The sequence below is a fragment of the Delphinus delphis genome, chromosome 1 (genome assembly GCF_949987515.2).
Source record: "Delphinus delphis chromosome 1, mDelDel1.2, whole genome shotgun sequence".
Taxonomy (NCBI): Eukaryota; Metazoa; Chordata; class Mammalia; order Artiodactyla; family Delphinidae; genus Delphinus; species Delphinus delphis.
The window spans coordinates 162,279,340-162,291,305 of record NC_082683.1 but is presented as its reverse complement, the minus strand read 5'-3'; positions in this window follow the sequence as shown (position 1 = coordinate 162,291,305).

The window sequence follows — 11,966 nt, the reverse complement described above, 5'->3', positions numbered from 1 at the left end:
TTTCACCAAATCTGTTAATACTGAGCTCCCTGTGCATATGGCTATGGTAATGATGAAGTAAGATGTATGTTCCTGTTAAAATTCTAAATTTTATCTAATGTTTGTTTATCAGAAAGGTTGCTCACCAGCCAAATGAAGTGGTGCTACAATATGTCACCTGTTTTTATACCTCTTTTATCCAGATATAATTCACATACTACAAAATTCACCCAATTAAAATGTACAATTGTTTTTACTATATTCACTGAGTTGTGCAACCATCACCACAGTCAATATTGGAATATTTTCATCACACCAAAAAGAAACCCCATACTCTTTAATAGTTGTCGATGGCTGGAGGCCTGGGGAGAAACGAGGAGTGACTGCTAAACAGTGTTTTCTAAATTAATTAACTAACTTTACTTAATTCATTCATTAGTTCTATTAGTGTCTTGTGGAGTTTGGTAGCATGTTGTTTATTCTCCACATGTTTGTATTTTTTCCAGTTTTCTTCTTGTAGTTGATTTAGATTTATACTATTGTGGTCAGAAAAGATGCTGGATATGATTTCAATCTTCCTAAATTTATTGAGGCTTGCTTTGTGACCCATCATGTGATCTATCCTGGAGAATGTTCCATGTGCATTTGAAAAGAATGTGCATTCTGCTGTTTTTGGATGAAATGTTCTCTATAAATCTATTATTTTCATCTGGTCCAATATGTCATTTAAGGCCAGTGTTTCCATATTGATTTTCTTTCTTGATGATATATTTGTTTCAGTAAGTGAGGTATTAAGGTCCCCTAATACTATTGTATTACTGTCAATTTCTCCCTTTACATCTGTTAATATTTGCTTATATATTTAGGTGCTCCTATATTGGGCACATAAATATATACAAGTGTTATATCCTTGCATTGAATTGATCCCTTTGTCATTATATAATGGCCTTCTTTGTCTCTTGTTACAGGCTCTGTTTTGAAGTCTATTTTGTCCTATATAAGTACTGCTATCTCAGCTTTCTTTTCATTTCCATTTTCATGGAATATATCTTCTTTCATCCTTTCATTTTCAGTCTCTGTATGTTTTTAGATCTGAAGTGAGTCTCTTGTAGGCAGCATTTAGATGGTTCTTGTTTTTATCCATTCAGCCACCCTTGACTTTTGATTGGAGAGTTTAGTCCATTTACACTTAATTATTGATAGGTATGTACTTATTGCTATTTTGTTAATTGTTTTCAAGTTGTTTTTGCAGTTATTCTCTGTTCCTTTCTTCTTCTCTCACTCTCTTCTTTTGTGATCTGATGATTTTCTTTAGTATTATGTTTGGATTCCTTTATTGTTATTTTTCATACACCTATTAAAGGTTTTAGTTTGTGATTACCATGAGGTTCATGTGTAACAACTTATGCATGTCTATTTCATTTGATGGTCACTTAAGTTCAAACTCATTCTAAAAACACATTTTTACTCCCTCACTAACTTTCATGTTTTTGATATCATATTTTACATCTTTTTGTGTATGCCTTAACTAATTTTTGTAGTTTTTTAGTTTATTTTACTACTTTGTCTTTTAACCTCCATGATAGCTTTGTAAGTGGCTGATCTACTACCTTTATTGTATGTTTGCTTTTATCAGTGAGATTTTTCCTTTAATGTGTTTTCTTATTTCTAGTTATGGCCTTTTCTTTTCCTCTTAAAGAACTCCCTTTAACATTTCTCATAAGGCCAGGTTAGCAGTGATAAAGTCCTTTAGCTTTTGCTCATCTGGGAAGCTCTTTCTCTCTCCTCAAATGTGAGTTATAACCTTACTGGGTAGAGTAATACTGGATGTAATTTTTTTACTTTCAGCACTTTGATATGTCATGCCACTCCTTTCTGGTCTATAAAGTTTCTGCTGAAAAATCAACTGATAATCTTATGAGGGTTCTGTTGTATGTAACTGGTTGTTTTCGTCTTGCTGCCTTTTTTGTTTTTGTTTTTTTTTGCAGTACGTGGGCCTCTCACTGCTGTGGCCTCTCCCGTTGCGGAGCACAGGCTCCGGACGCGCAGGCTTAGCGGCCATGGCTCACGGGCCCAGCTGCTCCGCGGCATGTGGGATCTTCCCAGACTGGGGCACGAATCCGTGTCCCCTGCATCGGCAGGTGGACTCTCAACCACTGCGCCACCAGGGAAGCCCTCGTCTTGCTGCCTTTAAGATTCGCTCTTTATCTTTAACTTTTGACATTTTAATTATAATGTGTCTTTGTATGGGTCTCTTTGAGCTCATCTTGTTTGGGACTCTGTGCTTCTTAGACTTGGATGTCTGTTTTCTTTGCCAGGTTAGAATAGTTTTCAGCCATTATTTCTTCAAATACATTTTCTGTCTCTTTCTCTCTCTCTCCTCCTTCTGGGACCCCTATAATGCAAATATTATCCTGCTTGATGTTATCCAAAAGATCCCTTGTATTATCCTCATTTTGTTAAATTCTTTTTTTTTTTTTTTTGTCTTCCAACTGGGTGATTTCCACTATCTTGTCCTCCAGATCACTGAGCTGTTCTTCTGCATCACCTAATCTGCTGTTGATTCCATCTAGTGTATTTTTCATTTCAATTCTTGTATTCTTCAGCTCTGATTGGTTCTTTTTATATTTTCTGTGTCTTTTTTGAAGTTCTCACTATGTTTATCCATTCCTCTCTTCATTTTGCCCAAATTCTTTGTGCTTGTTTCTGTGTATTAGGTAGATCAGTTACAGATCCTGATCTTGAAGGAGTGGCCTTATGTAGAAGGTTTCCTATGGGGCTCAGAAGAGTAATCTCTTCTGGTCACCAGAGCCAGGTGATCCATGGGTGTCCCCTGTGGGCTGCACGTACCTTCTTATTGTGATAGTAACACAGGAGCTGCAGGTACATTGGTGGAGGAGGCTGGCCCCAGTGTGACGGGCTGTAGGGCCCAGCTGTGTGCTGGTGGTCAGGTCTGAGATCCTGGGACAGGAACCACTTTGGGAGGGCGGTGCTGGTCCAGGCTGAAGCCACCTGTTGTATATGGTGGCTTGGGACCTGCCTTGGAGGGGCATCACCAAGGCAGCCACTTTTGGGGGTACCAGTTGAGGTGGGTAGTTTGCATGGGGTGGGTCTGCAGGGGAACACTGAGGTGGGGCGAGCAGTGCTAGCAAGGGAGATGGCAAACGTTAGAAGTGGTGCCTGCCTGCACGAGGCCAGCTAGGTAGAGAGAAAATAAAAATAAAAGGGTGCCCACTAGTGCTTTGAGAAAGTCCCAACAGATCCCGGCCCCTAAGCACTTGCCCTAAAATTAGTCAGTGAATCTCTTTCACATATGGCCCAAGTGCTTTTCAAGTTGCTGTCTCTGCAATAGGAGTTTGAGCAAGTGAGTTTTGTGTGAGCCCTTTAAGAGCAGAATCTTGGTTTCCTATAGCCCTCCAGCTTTTCCAGACATAAGCCCTGCTGGTTTTCAAAGCCAGAAGTTATGAGAGCTCACCTTCCTGGTGCAGGTCTTGCACCATAGGGCTGGGCTGCCTGTTGCGGGGCTTGAACCCCTCATTCCTTAAGGAGGACCTCTGTGTTTGTGATATCCCCTCCTGCTTGTGGGGCACTGTACGGAGATACGGATCCTGACTAAACCACATCTCTGGCTCTCCTACCCATCTTGATGTAGTTTTTTTCTTTATAATTGTAGTTGTAGGAAAGCTGTTCTGCTGGTCTTCAGGTCATTCTCAGAGTCGTTCTATGTGCACTTCTAGTTTGGTGTGTCCATGGAGGAGGTAAACTCAGGGCCTTCCTACGCTGCCATGTTGATTCCACCTTCACTTGAGCATTCTTTTGCAAAAACTGTGGGAATTTGATACAACGTAAGGAAAGTTCAGATGTGGAAAGTGCTCATAATGTAGGGATAAACTGAAAAAAAAATGTTAAAATAGACCTATGAATATAAACACAGGGATCCTTTCTGAAGTGCATTTGCTTTATTTAATTCAATCTTAATGGAGTGGTCAAGGAGAATACAGTGTATTAATTTTTTCCCACAGAGCTGGAGAGTTTAACATGAGGCATTTTTGGTGTGAAACTTATTTATAGGTTTGCTGGCTGCCTCTGTTGGTGGGCTTGATAGCGTCATCTTACTTTATCAGAATTTTTATTTGTGACCTCTTTCCCATCCCCCAATTCACTCAGTGCATTTACTTTAATCCTTGCTGAGCTTGAACTCAGACATTAGCCTCTGAAGTACATGATGTGATCTTTTGGGTGGCATCTATGTGGTCACCCTTCTTTCCTACGCGTGGGCAGCCACAGTTCAGATTCAGTCTAAGAATTTTTCTCCAAGTGTGCTGGGGTTACCACTTCCAGTCTGTCAGTACTGGCACAAAACATGAAATTCCTTGCCCTTCCTGCCCTGGGGCCTCTCATATGTTTACTTTTCTGCTGATCCAGACTCAGAGTGAATAAAATGGGGGAAAATATGCCTTTGGCATATGGATTATTTTGAGCTGATTATTTTCAGAAAGATCAGCTACAGGAGATGCTCTGAACATAGAGTAGAGGTTACCCTTTTGTAAGGAAATTTACAGTTATAAAAGAAATCTCCATTTGTAAGCATGTCTCTCTCTCTTTACCAGGAAGAGAATGATCACAAGAAACACTCATCCGTGGAGAAAGCACTGACTTAAATCTGCATAACTAACCTTACTCTTGTTTACTGTGTTTTTCCTGGTCACCTCCCCATAACTGGTTTCCTTTGCACCTTTTATTTCTTCAATTTAGCTAAAGAAGATGGTTTTTGTTTTTTTTTTAAGATTTGGGGGTAGGAGTTTATTAATTAATTTATTTATTTTTGCTGTGTTGGGTCTTCGTTTCTGTGCGAGGGCTTTCTCTAGTTGTGGCAAGTGGGGGCCCCTCTTCATCGTGGTGTGCGGGCCTCTCACTGTTGTGGCCTCTCCTATTGCGGAGCACAGGCTCCAGACGTGCAGGCTCAGTAGTTGTGGCTCACTGGCCTAGTTGCTCCGCGGCATGTGGGATCCTCCCAGACCAGGGCTCGAACCCGTGTCCCCTGCATTAGCAGGCAGATTCTCAACCACTGCGCCACCAGGGAAGCCCAGAAGATGGTATTTAAGTCTGAATTCTAAGCCACCTCTTTGAGGTGGTATACATGTATACATGTATACACCTGGTATACATGTTAATAACTTCTGTTTGTTTTTCTCTTGTTAATCTGTCTTTTGTTACAGGAGCCCCAGCCCCTTAGAAGGGTAAAAGGAAAATTATATTTTTCCTCACCTATGTAAGAATCTTCATCCTTCTCTACTTTCCCTTTCAGGGCTGCAGGATAGCCCACAATTCAGACTCCCTAACTTCTAATGTACTCGAGACTCTGCTTAGAAATTGTCTGATTTATTTCCTAGCATTCCCTAATTGCTAATCCATAACATTTCTCTCTATTCCATGACAATATCTGTGAGTCCTTTCCTTGTACTTTGTAAAAAAGTTCCTTCTATGTGTATAATATGTTCTATATTAATTTTATGGTCTGCCTATCTCTCTCATTTGTAAAGACTTTGAAGATAAGTAATTGGTCTTACTCATTGTCATATGTGTCACAGTCCCTAAGAAATGCAGAGAACTCTCAGCACATAAGTGGCTCTATAACCCTGCACTAAGAGACTTGACCAAACTTTAACTTGGTTTCTAGCAGCCTAAGGTCAATGCCTCTGGGAAAACACAGCCCCGCCTCCCCCCCTTTTTTTTTTTTTTTTGCGGTATGCGGGCCTCTCACTTGTTGTGGCCTCTTCCGTTGTGGAGCAACAGGCTCTGGACACGCAGGCTCAGCGGCCATGGCTCACGGGCCCAGCCGCTCCACGGCATGTGGGATCTTCCTGGACCGGGGCACAAACCCGTGTCCCCTGCATTGGCAGGCGGACTCTCAACCACTGCGCCACCAGGGAAGCCCCAAGCCCCTTTTTGAGTTCCAATCTGGAAAGGCTCAGAGCTGCCAAAAGAATTTACTGTTTGTTTTGCTTAATACATGAAAATGGGCCCCTTACCTCCCTTACTTACAGCATTTACTAAAAAGGGCTTACCATTGTGAATCCTTTCTTTGTCCCTTTGAAATGTATGTGTATCTTCTCCAACTCAGGAATGTCTTTCTCAGGCACCTGAAAACCATCAGGAAGGAGAGTCTCTGTCTTCTGTCTCTGTAGGAGTATAGAATCCTAACTTTGATAACTGTCCGCTAGTAGACACAGCTGGCCTCATCGCAATTACACTGACATAGTCTCTGTACTATGTCGCTTCTTTGACTCTACCTGATCCCCCCACCCACTCTCCCTCTTTACTCCTTCATTCTCCCTTTAAAACTCCCAGTCATTTCTGCACATATTGGCATAGAGCTCAGTTCTTTCCCCTTCTGAGAGTAGTTAGTGAATAAAATCTGTTTTCACCACCTTAACTAATGTCCAGTTTTGTTTACCTTTGACACCTTAGCATAGGCTGTGTTTGATAAATATTTGACAACTTATTGTGGAATGTGAGGATATGTTGGCAAGGCCAGTTTGGAGTATCAGTGTGTAAGGGTCTGTGCCTCATGTATGCGTTCATTCACTTGTTCATGTCTTTGTTTATTAATCGTGTCCCAGGTGCTGCAGTGTGCCACATGTTTACAGAAGCTTCCCAAAGGGCTTGAAGGCAAAAGACTCCTAGAAACAAATGGTCCCACCAAAGCACTTTGTTCAATATTGTTGTGTATGGAGGGGTTGATGGAAATTGGGCATGTTGACTGATTAAAGTGCAAGGATGTTTTATGGCATTAGAAAATTTAATATGTTCTTTAAAGTTCAATGAAAGATTGTAAAAATCTCATTTCTAAAACTGATTTCATGAAATAGATCCCAAGTGAGGAGAAATTTTTTTTTTTTGGACGCATGCTTTCTAGTTTTACAGTTTCACAAGATTTTTTTTTTTTTTTGGTTGGTTTAGTATCTGCTGTTTAATGTTGTGTTGAAAATAGACTGGAGAGAACCCCATTTTAACCTTGCAGAATGAGTTCCAGGTGTTTTCCTTATTTCCTTGCCCAAATATCAAGTTTCGAGAACTTCAGCCTTGTAATTATATGCCAGTACTACACGAGGTGCTGATTATCTGCGTTTGATTCACTAATTATATTGTCTCTCCTCCTTCCTCACCTAAAGGTTACATTTACATAAAAGATATTCAAGGATAACACTTTATCATCAAAGCAGCTTGTGCCCTTGGCATTTAAATTACAAGCTGTAATAAAGAAGGACTAATCTGAGAGACATCTCAGTGATGCTGGATACAGGCTTTTCACACTGTCATGAAATCATCTTCATTATGTAGCTGTAAAATTCTAATGTCTCAATTACCACATATTACAGACCTCCACTCATACACTTTCTTTCCACCCTGTCTTCTGTAATCCCCCTCCCTAAGGGCAAGAGTTGGAAGAATTGCACCAAACTTTTGTGTAGTTCCCACACTGAACTGTGCATTAGAATCACCTGAGAGATTTACACACACATGTACACACACACACACTCACAGATAGATGAATTTTGTAATTCAAAGTAGGAGCCTAGAAATTTGTATTTTTAAAGCTTCCCAGGTTTTGTTTTTAATGCAAGCCAGGATTGGAAAACAAAGGCCTATTTAACAGTGATGCAAGTTGTGCAGCAACTGTACTAAATGAGGGGTTTTATAATCATACACAAATAGTATTCCAGAATCCAGGGACTCCTGAAAAGATAAGGTAGTGCTTTTTTTTTTCAGTTGGATTTATGCTACAAATTGTTCTAAAGCACCAGGAGATAGAAATACAGTGTAAAAGAAAGACACCATTACCTAGTTAAAAGGGACAGCCAACCTTTTAACAAGATTTTATGTTTGATCTTACATTTTTCTCAGGGCTACATCATTGCATAGTTTACCACTATAGGTAACTCGGGTCGATCCTACTAGAGGCCATCGAAAGAGCCGTGTAGATGCACCTCAGGAGTGTCCCATCAAAGGACCAGAAATTTGGAGTATTTATCCACTGGGAGGAGTTCCAGGCTGACTGAGGGATGCCCCTGAAGGCATTAAATCTCAGTCCTTGGGGGATGACTTATCCTGAACCAGACAAGCTACAGTGGTGCCTGAGGAAGCCTCCACAGAGAAACAGAGGTGTGGGCAGAGGGAATATGGAGCATAGCATCCAACATCTGTGACAGTATTGAAAGCCTAACTTTTTAAATTGATGTATAGCTGATGTACACTATTATGTTAGTGTCAGGTGGACAACATAGTGATTCAACATTTAAATACAACATTTAAATACATGATAGTTACATGATAAGTCTAGTAACTATCTGTCACCAAACAAAATCACTAGAGTATTATTGACAATATTCCTCATGCTTTATATTTAATCTCTGTAACATATTTATTTTATACCTTGAAGTTTGTACCTTTTAATCTCCACCTATTCACTCAACCCCCCAAACCCCTCCCATCTGGCAACCAGTTTGATCTCTGTCCATAAGTCTGTATCTGTTCTGTTTTGTTTGTTTAGATTTTTAGATTCCACATATAAGTGAAATCATATGGTATTCATCTTTCTCTGTATGACATATTTCTTTTTTTTAATGATTAGCCATTTATATGACATTACATTTATTACATATTTTAAATCTATGATCAACAGAATTAACAAACTCACTTTGTGACCAAGCTTTTACAAAATGATTTTGTCCTATTCCCGACTAGTATTACTTAGCATTTATGTACTGTTATAACTTCACATCACACCTATACAGCAAGAGGATCATATTACGGCTTGAAACCATTAATGTGCAAATATATAAAGTTAAGTAGCCTCCTCACAAGTCACATATACTAAGTAAATCAGTACTAGAGTTAGGATTAAAATTCAGAATTCTTAGTCTGCTAGTTCTACCCAAATCCTATGATATTTTTCATGTTGGTTCTTTTTCGTATTACTGAAATCATTTGTGAAATCATAAGCACTGATTTGTCATTATATAAAAGAATTAAGTAAGGGATTATCTTAGAAGAGTTTATTAGGGAGAGTAGTATGGACTCTTCAAAATACAGCAAATGATTATACGGGAAATGCCATATTTTCATTTCATTTCAGGAAGGATGAAGGGAAATGAGAAAATTGGGAAGAAATGAAATTAGAAGTTACAAGTTCCTAGGCACATAGAACTGAAGGGGGTCTTAACTAACCTCTACAGGATTTAATACTTAGAATATCTAGATTAATTCCAAAGCTGTTTCCAAATGGACAGAATTTAGTACAAGGCAAAGTAGTCGTATTCTCTTTCCTCTCTTGAGGTAGTTTAGTTCCTTAGGTACTTAAAGATACCTTATCTAAAATGTAGTCCCTTGGCACAGAGAGCCCAAGGACAGTCCTCTAAGCAAGATATACACTTCATTCTAATAGTTCAAGATTTTTTTTCTTATTTATTTATTTATTTATTTTCGGCTGCATTGGGTCTTCGTTACTGCGCAGGGGCCTTCTCTAGTTGTGGCGAGCAGGGGCTACTCTTTGTTGCGGCGCAAGGGCTTCTCATTGCGGTGGTTTCTCTTGTTGCGGAGCACAGGGTCTAGGTGCGTGGGTTTCAGTAGTTCAGTCATTGTGGCACATGGGCTCAGTAGTTGTGGCGCACGGGCTTAGTTGCTCTGCGGCATGTGGGATCTTCCCGGACCAGGGCTCAAACCCATGTCCCCTGCATTGGCAGGCGGATTCTTAACCACTGTGCCACCAGGAAAGCCCCTGTTTTTTTTTAGGGGCCTTCATTTGTTGGAGTTGAAGACAAAGGCTTTTAGTGGTCTTCCTTTTAGTTGAATCGTCTAGCGTGTGGGAGAGCTGGCTTGCTAAATTTGCTAAATCTGGAGTGGACATAATTTCCCATTTTATCCTGGTTCTTTTAATTACAAGAGAAAGATCCCAATTAAGCACAATGAACATAGAGTTAAAAGCTACCTGAGTGGATTCAACATCCAAAGGAAGACCAGAGTCTTCTTTAAACATGATATGGAGCTGAAATCATTGTTCACACACTCACTGGGCTCCTGGGTACGAGCCTGGATCTTATTCCCATTGACTGCCTTTGGGAAAGCCCTAGGAGTTGCCAAATGGACTTGCCAGGCAATTTCCTGAACTTGATCATGGAATAAGGCAGTAAGGGTTTTTCTTTGTCCCCAAGCTGTAGTTCTAAAGACTTCTCAGAATCATCCCAACTGTCAGTTTTCATCCAGTGTTGGGCCTGACCTTCACCAACAAGCATATGTACTGGCTGATAAAAGTCAGAGAAGCCAGGTTGACAAGTTTGAATGACTATATTAAATTCCTCAGCAAATCTGTGGAGACCCTCAGTTACATTGGGAAAATCTTTGACTACTGCTTGTAGTTCAGCTTTAGTTCAGGGAACATAAGATATTAGGGGTTTAGCATTTGGATTTTCAGAGGGTCTGATTTTGAAGGGGCAGGTTTTAATACGTTTAAGGGAGGAGAAAGAGGGGAGAGATTCAGAGAAAAAGGGAAGTTCAGTGAGGCTATTAGAATGAGGAAGTGGAGGGTATAGAGGAGATGGGTATTGTGCAGAAGAGGAAGAGAAAGGTGGCACCGGAGACACAGAGAACAGGGGAAGGGGAAAAGAGACCTCAGAAGCATTTCTGTCTTCCTTTAATCGTCTGTTCACCTTGAATAATTTAGGAATGGTATTTTGTAAATAGGCAATTTTAGAATCTTGGGTATGTTTGGAAGCTTCCAGGTACCAATTAAATAGGCATCCCATTCAGTATGTTTAATTTCAGAGCAGCAGTCTTCTTATTTGGTTCTGAGAAAAACAGGTTTGGGACTCTTGAAATTTCCCCATAATGGCCATTAGTGTTCTAAATTATCTTTGGTTAAGTTGACCCATTTAGTTAAGAATGTGTATGAGGGGGGACCATAGTTCTTTAACATAAAACCAGCAAAGGTCCCAGAAGGAGGGCCCTCCTGAGAGAATTTAGAGGATTGGGATCCCCTACTTCAAAACCAGGGATTAAACAAAACAAAAGAAAAGAAAACAAAACAAAAAACCAAATGAGTACTCACCAAAAGGATGACGCCTTCAAGAAAACAGATCCTGAGTAAAGTCTGAGGGCTCGACCAAAATGAGGGAGTTTGAATTCAAGAGGAGACTAACCAAACTGAAAGGAAGAATTCGACTCATGGGAGCAGAGTGCACAAGGGGTTCAAGTGGGTACCATACACAATTCTGTGGGTTTGTCTGCTTCGAATCGCACTTCTGACACTACAAAATAGTGACACTTTAAAAGAAAAGGCTAAGCAATTCAGCCAGAAAAATCGAGTTTATTTGGGAATATCAGAGGAATTGCAATTCAGGACAAGCAAACAATGACAAGCCATAGGCAAGTCTGGAGAACAAAAGAGGAGAGCATTCTTTTATAGAGGAAAGGGGGACGTTGGGAGGTAGTTTTGAACAAAAGTTCCTTGGAGGAAATGAGAATCCAAATCCAGCTTCTCATTGGTGGCAGGCAGGAGAGCTTGCTGTTGCTGGATGGAGAGGAAGTCTTCCTTCCTGCTGGAATGAGTGGTACATGAATGATGGCCCTTCCAACATGGCTTCTTGACTCCAATTTTGAGTTAGGTTTCCTTAACACATTTTCAGTTAGGAGGGAAAGACCACATAGAATGAGTGGGAGCCTTCTCAGAGGAAGAATGATCCCTGAAAACTTCAAGAGGGCAATGATGCTAAGGCTGGACATGTCCAATTTTTACATTTAGAAAAGGCAGCTATCTGGAGGTAGCCAGACTCAAGCTTAGGGGCAGAGTCCTCCAGACTGTCAAGTCTGTCCAAGATTTCTGACACCAAATGCAAGTTCACAGTTCTCCCGAAACTGCCATTAGGTTCAAGAATTCACTCTAAAGTCTCACAGAACTCACTGAAAGTTGTTATACCAATGATCACATG